At 40.4% G+C, this 13,504-nt stretch overlaps 1 protein-coding gene across 2 annotated transcripts in view; it reads left to right on the forward strand.

Moving 5' to 3' along the window:
- The first annotated feature begins 4,391 nt into the window (after positions 1 to 4,391).
- Positions 4,392 to 13,504, forward strand: part of BMPR1B (bone morphogenetic protein receptor type 1B) — a 398,018-nt gene continuing 388,905 nt past the window's right edge. For both annotated transcript variants that reach the window (XM_055385715.2, XM_019025349.4), the window contains exon 1: positions 4,392 to 4,528. The gene's annotated coding sequence lies outside the window, so the exon portion shown is untranslated. The remainder of the gene's footprint in view (positions 4,529 to 13,504) is intronic.

Consider the following 13,504-nt stretch of genomic DNA (forward strand, 5'->3'; position numbering starts at 1 on the left):
TGGGCAACAGAGTGAGACTCCATCTCAAAAAACAAAAACCAAAAAACATTCTCAGTGCTATAGAAGCAGTTTAGTGCACTGGTTAAGACTGAGATGCTGCAGCCAGACAATTCATGTTTAAATCCTGCCTCTTCCAATTTCTAGCATGGCCGTGGGAATGTTATCTAACTTCTCTGTGCCTTGCTTTCCTCAGTTGTAAAATGGAAATAAAATAATACCTTATTATGAGGCCTCAGGTTGATAATAAATGTGAGCTACTTAGTAGTGTGCCTGTATCATGGTAACCACTCCATAAATGTGGCTTTTATTATGGAAGGTACACATTTCACCAAGTTATTATATTAACAAGCAAAAATTTAAATACTCTGTTGAGAGGCTTAACCACTTATTTTGTATATGTAGAGTCAACATGTAGCAGTGGACAATAAGACAACCACAGCAGTAGGAACAGAAGAGCAAGAAAAAGATCTCTTTCTTACACTGAAAAATATTTCCTTCACCTGATTCTTAAAATACCATACCTCAAAAGAGGCAGACTTTTATTCCACAATTAGAGAGAAATAGTTTAAAAGCACATGTTCTAGAATGTTACTTAGCATTGTATGCCTTGATTTATGACAATATATTAATGGTGGTCAAATCCTTTACCTTCAGTTTTGAGAGAAGAGGGGGGTGGAAAAGGAAAGTGGTAGGAGTGAGGATATCCATGAAGAGGAAGGAGAAGGGGAGGCTGACAGCATAGAAGCAAGCTGTGTCCCCAGGTCTGTCCTATTTCTCTACTTATAAATTCCCCAAATAGTTCAATTCCAGTGGGCCTGGGCAAATGTCTTTCTTGATGGGAAATATGCCTGCAAGTGTTTGAAAGTCCTATATACACTGCCCTGGTTTCCTTATCTAGAAGCAGAGGGGAAAAAAATCTTGCTTTTGCTAAAATTTGTCATGCACCCAATGAAGCCCCTCCTTTCTATTCTTCTCCCCCCAGTGGTCTCTATTTACTTACTTATTTATTTAGAGATGGTGTGGGCATGTGGGGTCTCACTATGTTGCTCAGGCTGGTCTTGAACTCAAGGGATCCTCCCACCTCTGCCTCTGAGTATCTGTGACTACATGCATATGCCACCACATCTGGCTCCTATGGCCTTTAAAGGCACCAAAATCCAAGGCTACAGTTAGCAATATATGAAGTGTCTTTCGAGTCTGCTGTCTTGGTAGTTACACCATTGTCTTGGTTCAAGTTTTCCTTCTTTCAATGACAGACTCTTAATTAGTTTTGTGCTTTCATTTCTCCCTCTCCAGGTACCTCTAAATGATCTCCTGAAAATCCCAGTCCACCATTTGACTCCGTGGCTTACAAATCTCCAGTGCTTCTCCATTGACTAATAAGGAAAAAATCAATTTCATTAGTATGTTTGAGAAGGTTATTTCTGAACCCTGCTTAGCCTAAGAGAGTCATCTGCTGCACCTTCTCCTCATCACTTGGATAGCAGCACTGAGATACCAGCTGTTCCCTAAACATGCCATGCTTTTTCATAGGGTTCTCCTTGCTTAGGATGTTTATTCTCTTTCTAGCCCCGCTTTGATCTCTAAAGATCCTTCAGGACCCTTATGAAATGTGACTACTCTAGGAAGGTTTTCCTGAGATTTCTAGGCAGAATAGTTCATTTTTCTATGCTCCAATAATTGTGTGTTCATGCATTAATGTACTTCTCATAGAAAGTTCTATATATTTTTTAAGTATCTTGTTTCTTCTGTATTATGAGTTTCAAGAAGGAATGGACAGAGTTTGCCTCTCAAATACCAGGACTTGGTTTGTCATAGGCACTCAAAAATGTTGATTTTTGAATAGCTTCTTTCCAAGGCTCCCCATTCCTGCTTACAGAAATGTTACCATCTAAGGCCCACCTCAAACACAATCTCCCCTGTACCCCATTTTCTCCCACCTGGAGTGCTTTTTTTTTTTCATCCCAAAGACCTACAGGAATTTCCTTTGTTCTCTGATTTGGAATTTTAAAAAATATATTTAAACAAGGTATTTAAAAAAATCTATCTCCTTGTCTGTAAGTTGATTGAAGTGGAATCTGTGTCTTCTCTATCCAGAGATGCCTGTAATCCCTGAATCAGTATCTTATACCCAGCAGATTCTCTGAAGGGTATTTGCTGAATGGAGGAGTTAAGCCAAGGAAAGATAATCCTTAGTGCAACTTCTGAAAAGATACAGGTGACAATACCACTAGCTCCAAAACATTCTGCATAATGTCTGCTTTATTTCACCGCAGTTTATGAGTGCTCCAATTCTAAGGGAGATTAAACAGCTGTCAAATACAAATTATCAGTAATTCACATAGTAGAAAGGATAGATTCAATCAGGTTTCTTTCCTCTTTAAACTTGCTTAATGTTGATGAGAATATTGACAATGATCAACACATTACATTTTTAGTTCTATGGATTTCCAGTAAATTCTCTAAGCTTTTCTATGTATACAATCATAAGCTCTGTAATGAATTATAATTTGGTATCTTATTTTCAATGTTTAAAACTCATATTTCTAAACTCACATTTCATTTTCGATAATTTATTATTTTTAGTTAATTACATAATAGCTCATAATTCCTTGCTTTGTCTTTTATTTTAATGGTGTAGAAGTTATAATTTCAGTGTCTTCAAGCCCCCTTCTCCCCCCAAAACACTTAGTTAATATGAGGATGGAGATGATGAAAAATTGGATTCAGGACCAGGTAGAAGGTAATTTAGGTAGTCATATGCTTTATTGTTTTGAAAGAAAGGAGGTGGAAAAGGGAAGGGGTGGGAGTGAGGGTATCGGAGAAGAATTGGGATGAGAGTAAAATGAATGGATTCTATCTTGGAATTCTTGGGGCAAGAGGATGAGTACTGGTACTGGGGACTGGAACAGTGGTTGAATAAGGAAGGTCAGATGATGCCAATGACTAATTTCACCTGTTTTGGAAATTTTCTTTCAGATACCTTTCTTCTTCCAGTTTGGCATTAGAAATCACAATGCAGATATATCATGGGGCAAAAAGACCTTTGTGGAGACTCTAACATTGCTTTTATAGAAAAAACATGAGCACATTTTCATACACTCAATAAACACTGGGGGCACCGCCTGCTTTAAGTGCAAGCTGCATAAAATAAATTGATACACAAATGAATTTTTTATTGATAAGTGCAAAAAGATTACATTTAATGTTTAAAAAAGATTTAATAGAAACAATTTAAGAAAAGGGAGGAGTTGAAAGAAAATAGTAGGCTAAGAATTGAATATAGAAATAGATATGAAGAAAATTGGAAGAAAGTTACTTCAGGGTGAAAAAGTGTTAAAAAAAAATGACTTAGATCACACACTTGGTGGTGACCAGAGACGGTTTGTCAATATTTTGGAAGAAAAAAATTTTACAGAAGGAGAAAATAAGTAATGCTGGAGAGTGGGAAGCTGAAAGGTATTGAAAGGAAAAGAGTATTTGGAAGTCACGAGATATCTCCTTGGGAAATAGAGTTGGCAAAATGGCTGATTTTAAAGAGGTTAACTATTCTCCCCAAATCTTCTGACTGTGAACTAGCTTACTTTGTATTTACCCACTTAGAAAGTGTTTCAACACTTAAAGACTTAGCAAGGAGACCACAAAGTATAAGACGTTACATACTTTTCCAAAAGAAACACGACTAACTGTAAACTGTCATCAAATACAAATGGAATGGGTTTTCTCTTTTGGGTTTTATTTTTTTATTTTTAATTTTTTGGTTGTTGTTTTCGTTTAACGGTTTCAAAAAATATATAGAAGGGAAATATTTCATTTCCCTTGGACGCTCAACTGTATATATTTCAAGATTCTTAAAACCCCCACCTCAAACTGCAGGCTTAATTTTAATGTGTTCATTTTTTACGAGGTGTGTCAACGTTTTATCAATTTCTGAAAAGTGTCTATGGCCCCGAAAAGTTGAAATCCACGACCTTATATCATCTCTTCGAGCCCTTTCCAGCTCTCAAGGTACAATAATTCCACGAATCTTTGTTCTTCAAACCAGGAGGTTTTCTGGAAACCTTCTTAAACAACCAAGACAGGACCCATGAGGGAAATCTTGGGGATGCTCTGAGCAGCGGACGGGGCTTGGGAAGCGCACCCCTGTACCCGGGCTGCCTCCGGCCCGCACCCCGCCGCTCCCCCAGTCGGCTCCGCACTCCGCACACAGGCGGCGGCGCTGGGGCCGCTCCAAGTGCGTTGAGAAGTGTAATCCCTCCGCTAAGTACTTGGCTCTCAGTCTCCAATCACTAGTGGGAGCTGGAGAGGGCAAGTGAAAAAAAAAAATTCCAGAGGCAGCCGAGGAGCGAGAGGGGGAAAAAAAAAAAAAAAGTCCCGCGGTGGCGGCGGCGGCGGCGAAGCGGCCACGGCGGCCAGAAGTTGACGGCGCGGCCGGGCGCGGGGCGCGGAGTCGGCGGGGCCTCGCGGGACGCCGGGCAGTGCGGAGACCGCGGCGCTGAGGACGCGGGAGACGGGAGCGCAGCCGCGGGTAAGGCGCGCGCGGCGGGGCCCCGTCCCCTGCGGGTGGCCGAGTTCCCGAGCGCGCGGGAGGCGGCCGAGTCGGCGAGAGCCGGGCAGAGCGAGGGGCGGCGCGGGACGGGCAGCGGCTGGGTGCGGAGCTGGGCGGCGGTCGCCCTGGGCAGGACGGAGCGCGCGAGGGAGAGGGCGAGAGCGAGGGCGGGCTGCGCGGCCGTGGGGCGGTGGCGGCGGCGGCGGCGGGGAGGGGGTCAGGCGGTGGCCGCCTCGGCTTTGTGCGCGGGCGGCTCTGCCGGGACCCCGAGGCCTCGTGCCTGCGCAGGCGAGGAGTCGGGGCAGCGGCGGCGGCGGGCGGGACACGTGCTTCGGGCTGGAGGGACGCCCCAAGGCAGGGAGTCAGACCTGCGAGCGGAGGGATGGGGCGGGAGGGCGAGCTGAGGGCAGTCGCGGAATCCGGGAAATGGGAGGGAGCCCGGCTGGGCGGCGGGGCGGGGGCCCAGGGCCAGCCCAGGCGGGACCCGCAGGCACCCACCTGCCCGGGACGCATCCCGAGACCCAGCCTTGCCGTGGGGGAAAGTGCGCAGCGGGCTGGTCCCGGCGCCTTGGACTGGGCTCCGTCTCTGCTTCAGTTGCCTGTCTCTTCTCCTCTCTCTCCTGCTTCTCTCTCTCTCTCTCTCTCTCTCTCTCTCTCTCTGTGCCTCTCTCTCAAGTTCTGGGTCTTTCATTCTCTCCCTCTTCTTCCTTTCTCCCTTCCTCTCCTTGTTGCTATCCTTTGCCTCTCCCCCCCGGTCTCTCTTCCGTGCGTCTGTCTCCCTCTCCCCACCGCCTGCTCTGGCTCTCCCAGTGTGTCCCTCCTCTGTGCCTTCATCCTCTTCGCTCTGTCACTCTCGCACAATCTTTTGGTCTCTCTCTTTCTTAAGAGGCTTTCGCTCCCGGTCTTCCTGGCTCCCCTGTCTCTTGCTCTCTGCGCCCATCTCTCTGCTCGTCCCTCTTTCTGTCCAGGCTCCGCGTTTCCGCCTGTGTTTGGCGGTGTTGAAGAAGAGCCTCTGGAAGTTGTCCGCTGCGGTGCGGGTCTTACTTCTTCAGAGCTGCACCCCTCCAGCTGGGTCCTGCTGTTTGTTCTGAATGGAAACGCTGCAGTTCCCTTGAGTTATTAGGAACTGCTCTTTTCTTAGCCACTTTTCCACCAAGGTGAGGTCAGTGACTACGAGCGGCCACAAAGGTGCCAGGAAGAGAGCCGTTTCACTACCTCCAACAGATAAAGAGAATGTGTTAATACCAAACTTACCTGCAGCAAAGCAGAGCCACCTGAGAAAAGGTTCTTGAGTTCTGCAAAGAAACATAAAAGGCTCCACTGGAAATGAGAGGGTTCAGCTAAAAAGTGTTTGCAAATAATTTGAAAAAGCACTTAATGGAAATCTCTTGCTGTGCTAAATTGATGCCAACGAATCTCTGTTTTCTTACCTATATTTTTAGGATTCCAGTGACAACTCTCCTAATTATTGTTTTGGGCAAGTTATGGGAAATGTCCTGTGTCAACTGGGACGTTAGTATTTAAGAAAATATTCAGTCTTTGTACTTTATACCCCTTTACACTCTAGTGATCAAGAAGAATTATTTCTAACTGTAAAGAAAATAGTAAAGGATTCGTCAGTAATTTTAAAACATGAGACATTCCGGTGATCAATAATGTTTTTGGAAAACTTTCATTATAAGGATGTTTTGAAGGATATTACATCTTAGTGAAATATGTAAGTTATTACACACTTAGATCATTGTGCAATGCAAAAAAGTTTGTGTTATAAGCGGATCATAGTAGTGATGTCTTTTTATGGGAAACATAGCTGGGAAATTAATTGCTCTGATTTTCACTGTTTTCTTTAGTCATGCATAATGTACCTTTGTGTTTAGCAAAATATGGCCTAGAGCTACAAAACTTGATACAGTGTGTTATTTGTCCAATCTGAATTACCATTTAGAAAACCACCTTTTCCTTTTAGTTACATGATATAAGTTGATATGATCTCATTACTCATGTGGTAGAGGCAGCTGATGAATTTTAATGGCACTGATTTGTGTTTTTAAATCAAAATGTTAGTTTTTGGTGAGTTAAAATCTTGATTTATGTCATGTTAGTGAATCATCACTATTTATAGGGGCTTTGCCACCTTGTCTGCCAGGTGCTGCCCAGCATTTAGTCTAGGCTAGGTTGTCTGAAATTCCCTGTTAGATTATTGTCCCTGAGTGACGTGCTGCCACGGCCTGCTTATGTATGTTTCTCAAAATGTTCCAGTCGTTAAATAATATTTATTAAAAGGAAATTGACTTAAATTTTTCCTCATAAGCTTTGGGAACTGTGTGAGATGGCCTGATAAAGTATTATTACAGTAAATGCTGATTTATTATTATTTGTTTAAAAGTATAAGGCAGTTTAAAATGTGCTTATCTTTTGCCACATATAGCACCTCCTACAGCTCTTTCTGAGCACTCAACTCGTATTTATCATCAAAATCTAAAGTCAGTTGTCACCTACTCCAATCTAGCAGAGCCTTCCTGATTTTCAGAAGCTCCCTCACCACTGCCTCTGCCTCTCAGGCTTCTGAGTGCCCCTCTTTCAGTGTCCACCTCTGTGCTATATGGTTACTTGCTTGGCGCTTCCTTGTTGGACTGTTATCTCATTGAGGTGAGATAGTGTCCCTTGTTTCTTTTTCTCTGAATTTCAGATGCCCAGCACAGTACCTGGTATGTGATAGATAAGAAATCCTTGTAGGACGATTGGTTCTTTTCCAAATTACCTCTAACTTGTGATACTGATTCTTTGTGGATGCAGTAGCTCAAGAAAAATACTTAAGAATAGTGTAATAGCAGATCATAGACTTAGGATTGAAAGAGTCTTAGCATGTCATCACACACATTAATAATATTAAAGATGAAGAGGATGAGGCCCAGAGAGTTTGAAAAACCATGCTCAGAAATAGAAAGTGAGGCTAGGATGGCTATGGCTATGGAATTGAGACTTTACTTTTTTCACGGTGCCACAGTTTTCACTGGACTCATGTTTGACTTCTTTCACTAGAAGCGGATAAATATGTCTATAATTAGAAGCTGTAAGTTTTACTCTAAACTCTGAAGATTTCATGTCATCCAGTAAAAGCCATGCATGAAATGTATCGCTTTGCAATAACTGATAATCATTTCTGATGCATGTAAGCATGGAAGTAACACCGATCTTTAAGAACCTTGACTCCTAAATTGTTTCTATGTGGTAGGCATTGTTCTGGGTGATAACTGTGTTGGGCAGAATTACTATTTCTTACCTGCAAAGAAGATTTAAGCTCTCTGGACTTACATTTTCCGCTGTATAATTCTGTGTGTGTGTGTGTGTGTATGTGTGTGTGTTGAAGGGGGTTAGGGAGAAGAAAAAGGAAGTTTGGACCAGATTAGTGGTTCTTTTTGAAGTTTTCTTCAGAGACTACCAGTTTAACTCCCAGAACAACTGCAAATTCATCTGTTTTACATATCAGACTTTCTGGTAAGCTTTTGTTTTAAAAAAGGCTAACACAGCTTTAAAAAAACTTGAAGACCACTTTACTTGTTGTCCTCCAGTCCCTCTTCCAGTTCTTGAATTTCATAATCAAGATCATTTCTAGCTTTTAAATATGGGTATTCAGAGGATGGTTGGTAAAAGTATTAAAGACAGAAGGAAAAACTGATTTTGCCTTAGAGATACTATTAATAATTTGAGGTTTCCATGTGCTGAATTTTATATGATGGCAGAAACTGAAGTAGAATTGTTGAGATATGTATAGGCAGGCCAGAATTCAGGGAAAGGAGGGGTTGCGGCTAGAAAGGTAGATTAAAAAGTCGCTTATATGACTTAATAACTTAAATTGAGTGAAAATAAAATTTTTTAGGGATAGAGTACAGAGAGAAGCCAAGATTTAGGAGTAGACAAAAAGGCCATTTTGTTATGTTATTTCTGGGTATTTTTAAAGCCCATCACAGTAGTAAGAAGGGATAATGTATAATTTACATCAGGCAATAATTTGTTTTCATGATGTTCAGGACATCCAGTTACATGCCAATATTCTAATTATATTCATTTTTACTTAAATGTTTGAATGCCTACTCTGTGTGTGGCACTGTTATACACTGTGGGGACACTGTGACTATGAGAGACACAGGATCCTTGCTGTCATTGAACTTGTAGAGAGTGAAAACACAATCAGCTATCAACAAACACATGAATAAGATTATTTCCAATAGTGAAATTTGCCATTAGGAAAACAAGACAGGGTGATAAGACAGCATGTGACTGGGCTATTTTATATGAGGTGGTCAAGGAAGGCCTCTGTAAGGATATTCTTGAGTAACAAGAAAGAGCCAACCCCTTGAAGATCTGAAAGAACTTCCTATCAGAGGACGCACTAGGGTTGTCTCTAAAAGTAGCAAGCTAGGCACTCACTGGCCAGGGAGGCTGGACTCAGGCAATTAGAGGAAGTGATAGGAATGAGGTCAGAGAGGTGGCGAGGTTCATAGTATAAAGTATGTATTTTATTCAAAGTACATTCTGTTGAACACCGTGGAGGATTTTAAACAGAGAAGTGAACAAATATGATTTAGCATGTCTGTATATAGTGTGAGCAAGAGTGCCTGAATAAGGCCATGTGGGTGGCTATGAAAATGATGTAGCTGAGAGTTTGTTGGCTTGGCCAAGGGTGGAACCTTGAGAGATTGATCAGACATTGTTCTTATCGTGGAATAGAAGAATCATGGAGTTGAATCATCAGTTTTTGTTTTTTGTTTTTTTTTTTTTTTTTGCGGGGATGGGGGCTGGGGGTGTGCCAGGATCTACATTGCAGCAATTCACTGGTTCAAGAGTTACTTTTACTTTTGAATTTCACACCTCAGCACCTTCTTAGAGTTCCCAGGTACCACTTCTTTACTTCACCTCAAATATCTCATGGGCTGCAAGCTTCTTCCACGTGAGAGCCTATAGTATGTCCTAGGAAGTGTTGCAGTAAGGTTCTTAGTGCTAGAGATGTTTCCTGGACTACACTGAGACGCTTGGTTCTTTCTGAAAAGCAGAGTGGTGAGCATCCTTGAATGAGCATCTCTTCACTTCATTTTCAGTAAAGTGTGTCAGTATAAAAAAAGGGAAGTGAGGCAGAATTCCTCTAATCAGGTCTGAGTGTCATTTTCCTCTAACCCTCAGCTTTGGAAACTTTGGATGCTTCTTGAAAGAATTCATTGTAAAGTCTGCATTGTTAGATCTGGATGTTACACATCATTGTACTCCAGCCCCTTGCAAAGTGCTAGGACATAGTAGGCATTCAGTAAATAGTTGTGCAGTGCTGTTGGATGCACTCTTTTAGAGGCCAGTAGTTTTGATTCAGCTAATTTTATTTTTTCCTGTCTTTCAACAAGGATATGGCTGCATGTGGCGTCAGCTTTGGAAGATATTAAGTAGCACGTTTGGAAATGAATTTTCTGGAGATTGTATTTACTTATCGGCTAAAGGAAAAAAAAGATACAATCCAGTATATCTGTTTATAACGTTTCTTGCCTGGCTGTCTTGAGATAAACATTTTAGTCATTTTTATAGCAGTTAGATAGATATGAACTTAAACAAGTACAGACACATCTGTCACTAGTTAATTTGATGATTTACGAATGTAAAATGTTTCCAAGGAAGTCTGTAATGATGTTGCCTTTGTCTAAATTAATCTCTTGATAGAAATCAGTGAATTTTATCTAACTAGTACACTTTACGACCATCTATAAAATGTATTAAATTATCATCAATTCTTTTTTCTGAAACAAGCTACTTTTCTGTTTTCCAATACACATTTAGCCATGATAGTCCGCATAATGGAGGATTATCCTGAAATCCTTCCCTTTATTATGGAACGTGGTGCAGTGCTCAGATGGGCTTGCAGACAGTTGTGGCATCATTTCATTTTTATGTATCTAGTAATTTTCTTCCACTGTTTCTTTTGATCTTCTTCAATTTGTCAAGAGTTTCTTCTGTATCTGAATATTCTGTTTTGCCCCATTTTGCCAAAACTGTTCTTATTACCATTGGCTTCTATGTCAGATATATTTTGGTTGCCACTCCAGAACCACTCTCAGCCCTTCTGCCTCACGCTGTCTGCGGGGAAAATAATCTGGATGAACAACTTTGACTTCCAAAAAACGTAGGTCACTGGGGAGCCACAGCAGAGAGTAGATGGAGGGTGTGGAGTGAGGGTATTTATTTCCTTGGCTCCCTTTTTGTGAGATCAGTTTGGGCTGCCTGTATTCCTGCGCTGAAAGTCATTGCTTTTCCCAAGGTATTCTCTATATAACTCTCTCTTTCCAGATTCTGGTAATCTCGAATAACTTCCCTGCTTTTGCTAACCTGGATTTACTGCAATACCCTTGGGGTTCTTTTCCACTACTGCCCACACCCTGTTACATTGTCTGTTTATAAATAAATTCCCTCAGCTTATCAGGAGCTGTGTCGATTAAAGTCCTATTTTCTGTTGATTCAGCTTCTGAAAGCCTCCTCTTTGGAGTCTTCTTGGATTGATAAGAACAGTCGTACTCCCTTACCTGTTTTGGACATCTGCTTTCCACCCCAAATTATATGCTTCTGTCCATGAAACCTAAATTCTTATATAAATACTGTCATTCAGTTTATTGGAACATCTCGTGACTTGATAGTCTGTATACCTTCTATCCATGTGCTTTGTTTCCTTCACTCTTTCACAAATGCAGTGCATCTTTATAGATTCACTGTTTAGGACCAGGCACTGTACTAGGCATTGTGGATACAAAAAGGTGGATGTTTGCCACTATTTGGGAGGACTGGGAAAGGGGCAGGAAATAAACAACTATACATAATAGTTACAATTTAGGTTTGTGATTAGGTTTATTTAAAAAAATAAACGGTACAGCAGTAGAGAGTAATGGGGGGACTATAATTTACTGAAGATCACAAGCAACTGAAAGGCAGGGCATGTCTAAGTGGCTCTTGTTAACCTGCATATATTATTCAGGCTCTTAATATTTGAATATTAAAAGCTTTTCCCAATGATGACACAAACAATAAATCTTGGCAGGAAAATTAGAAATTTCATATAAACCTTAAGAAAATAAAGTGCTTTATACTATTACCTAAAATTAATAGTTTTGTATATATGTGTGTGTGTGTGTATCCCTTAAGAATTTTCTTATGCATTACTATGTATTTTTAAATGAAAATAAGATCATCTATATCATTTTGTGACTTTCGTTTTGAATTTAATCATGCATCAGTAACCCCATCTACATCAATGTATGCATTCTGAAACATATTTAATGTGTAATCTGATAGTTAAAGATCACAGAGTTCCTCATCTCCCTGCTCGTTATATTTCTTAGACTATTTTAAAAGTTTGATAGACATGAAGAAGAAAAGTGGGCCACACAAAATCTTGCCACACAAAAACCTCTAGAAATTAAGAGGCACTTGAGAATATATCTGTTTGAATTGTGATGCCTAATAAAATTAAATGACAACAGAGAGGGGACATAATTTAATCAAATCTCTCATTTAATAATTACATTCTAGAATTTTTTTGAGGTCTAACACCGTTATTTCTACTTTGTCACATAGTAAATGAAAAATTGGGGTTTGAGGTAATATGAGCTATTCGACTAATCCAGATAAGGAATTTGCATATAACAGTATGTTTTACCTGATTGCATTTGTTTTCCCAGTGTGTTTCATGGAACAGTGGTTTCGTGGAATGTTAGGTGTGCAGCCCAAGAGGGATCTTATGGATGGCAGCATAGCCTCCTGGTTAACTGTGGGAGTTTGTCTAGGTTTGAATCGTGGCTGTATCATTTCCTAGTTGTGAGACCTTGGGCAAGTTCCTGCACCTTCTGTGTTTTTGTTTCATCATCTGTAAAATGTCAATGACAATAATAGTATTTACATCATAGGGATGTTTGAGAATTAGAATTTTGATTTTTAAAGTGTTTAGAACAGTGATAGGTACATAGTAAACACAAGTGTTTGATAAGCAAGTAAATAATGAGATCTGGCAATTTCTGATGTTTTTAAGTTGCAACCCTTTCTGAGCCTTTGTTGTATTAACATGCATTAATATTGACAGTCCCCAAAAGTGGTATTTGATCATGGGACTTGTATTTTTCCCTGTGTGTATCATTGGATTTATGTTCCTCAGAACTATGGGAAAAAAATTGATACAAACAATTGGCTGAACATTTTCATCAGTTTATTATCTCCTGAAATGAAGGGATCATTCTTACTGCCAGGAGTTGTTCCTACAATTATCTCACCCATCATAGAACAGGAAACCGGCTCCTGTCTTTTTTTTTTTTTTTAAACTCTTTTTCTTTTTAAAGATAAAAATGAATGCTTTCCTTCACTACCCAGAAAACGACTTCCAGCCCTATACCTGTGAGTATATACTGGGCCTCTGCAGGTCACTGAGCATGAGATTTACAGTGTATAATGTTTTCTAAAAAGTTACTTATTGTTATTTTTCTAATTGTAAAGAATGTTCATTGAAGTGAACTTGGGAAACATAGGGAACTCAAACAAATAAAATCAGTCACTCTTTTTTAAATTTTATTATTATTATTATTTTTTACCACACAGAAGTAGCCACCATTAGCATTTTGGGTCTTTTTTTCTTTACTGAATTGAGAGCATAATATACTGTGGTTTTGTGTCCTTCCTTTCTTTTTCACTTGACTTTATTTATATAATATTCTCAATCCAAGACATGCAGTGATTTCTGGCCTTCAGATGATTGGTAATCTACATTTCAAAAGAGCTTCCTTCCTTACCAAGTTCTGTGGCCAGAGACAATATGAAAATAAAATGGTGTATCTAGAATGAGTTTCTCCCTTATTTTAAGTATTCTCGGAAATTGGAACCACCTGGTAAGCAGTTGGCAATTCTGTTTAAAAGACCTGGAGTAGGTGACCTCAGGTT

The sequence above is a fragment of the Gorilla gorilla genome, chromosome 3 (genome assembly GCF_029281585.2).
Source record: "Gorilla gorilla gorilla isolate KB3781 chromosome 3, NHGRI_mGorGor1-v2.1_pri, whole genome shotgun sequence".
In the NCBI taxonomy this organism is placed as follows: Eukaryota; Metazoa; Chordata; class Mammalia; order Primates; family Hominidae; genus Gorilla; species Gorilla gorilla.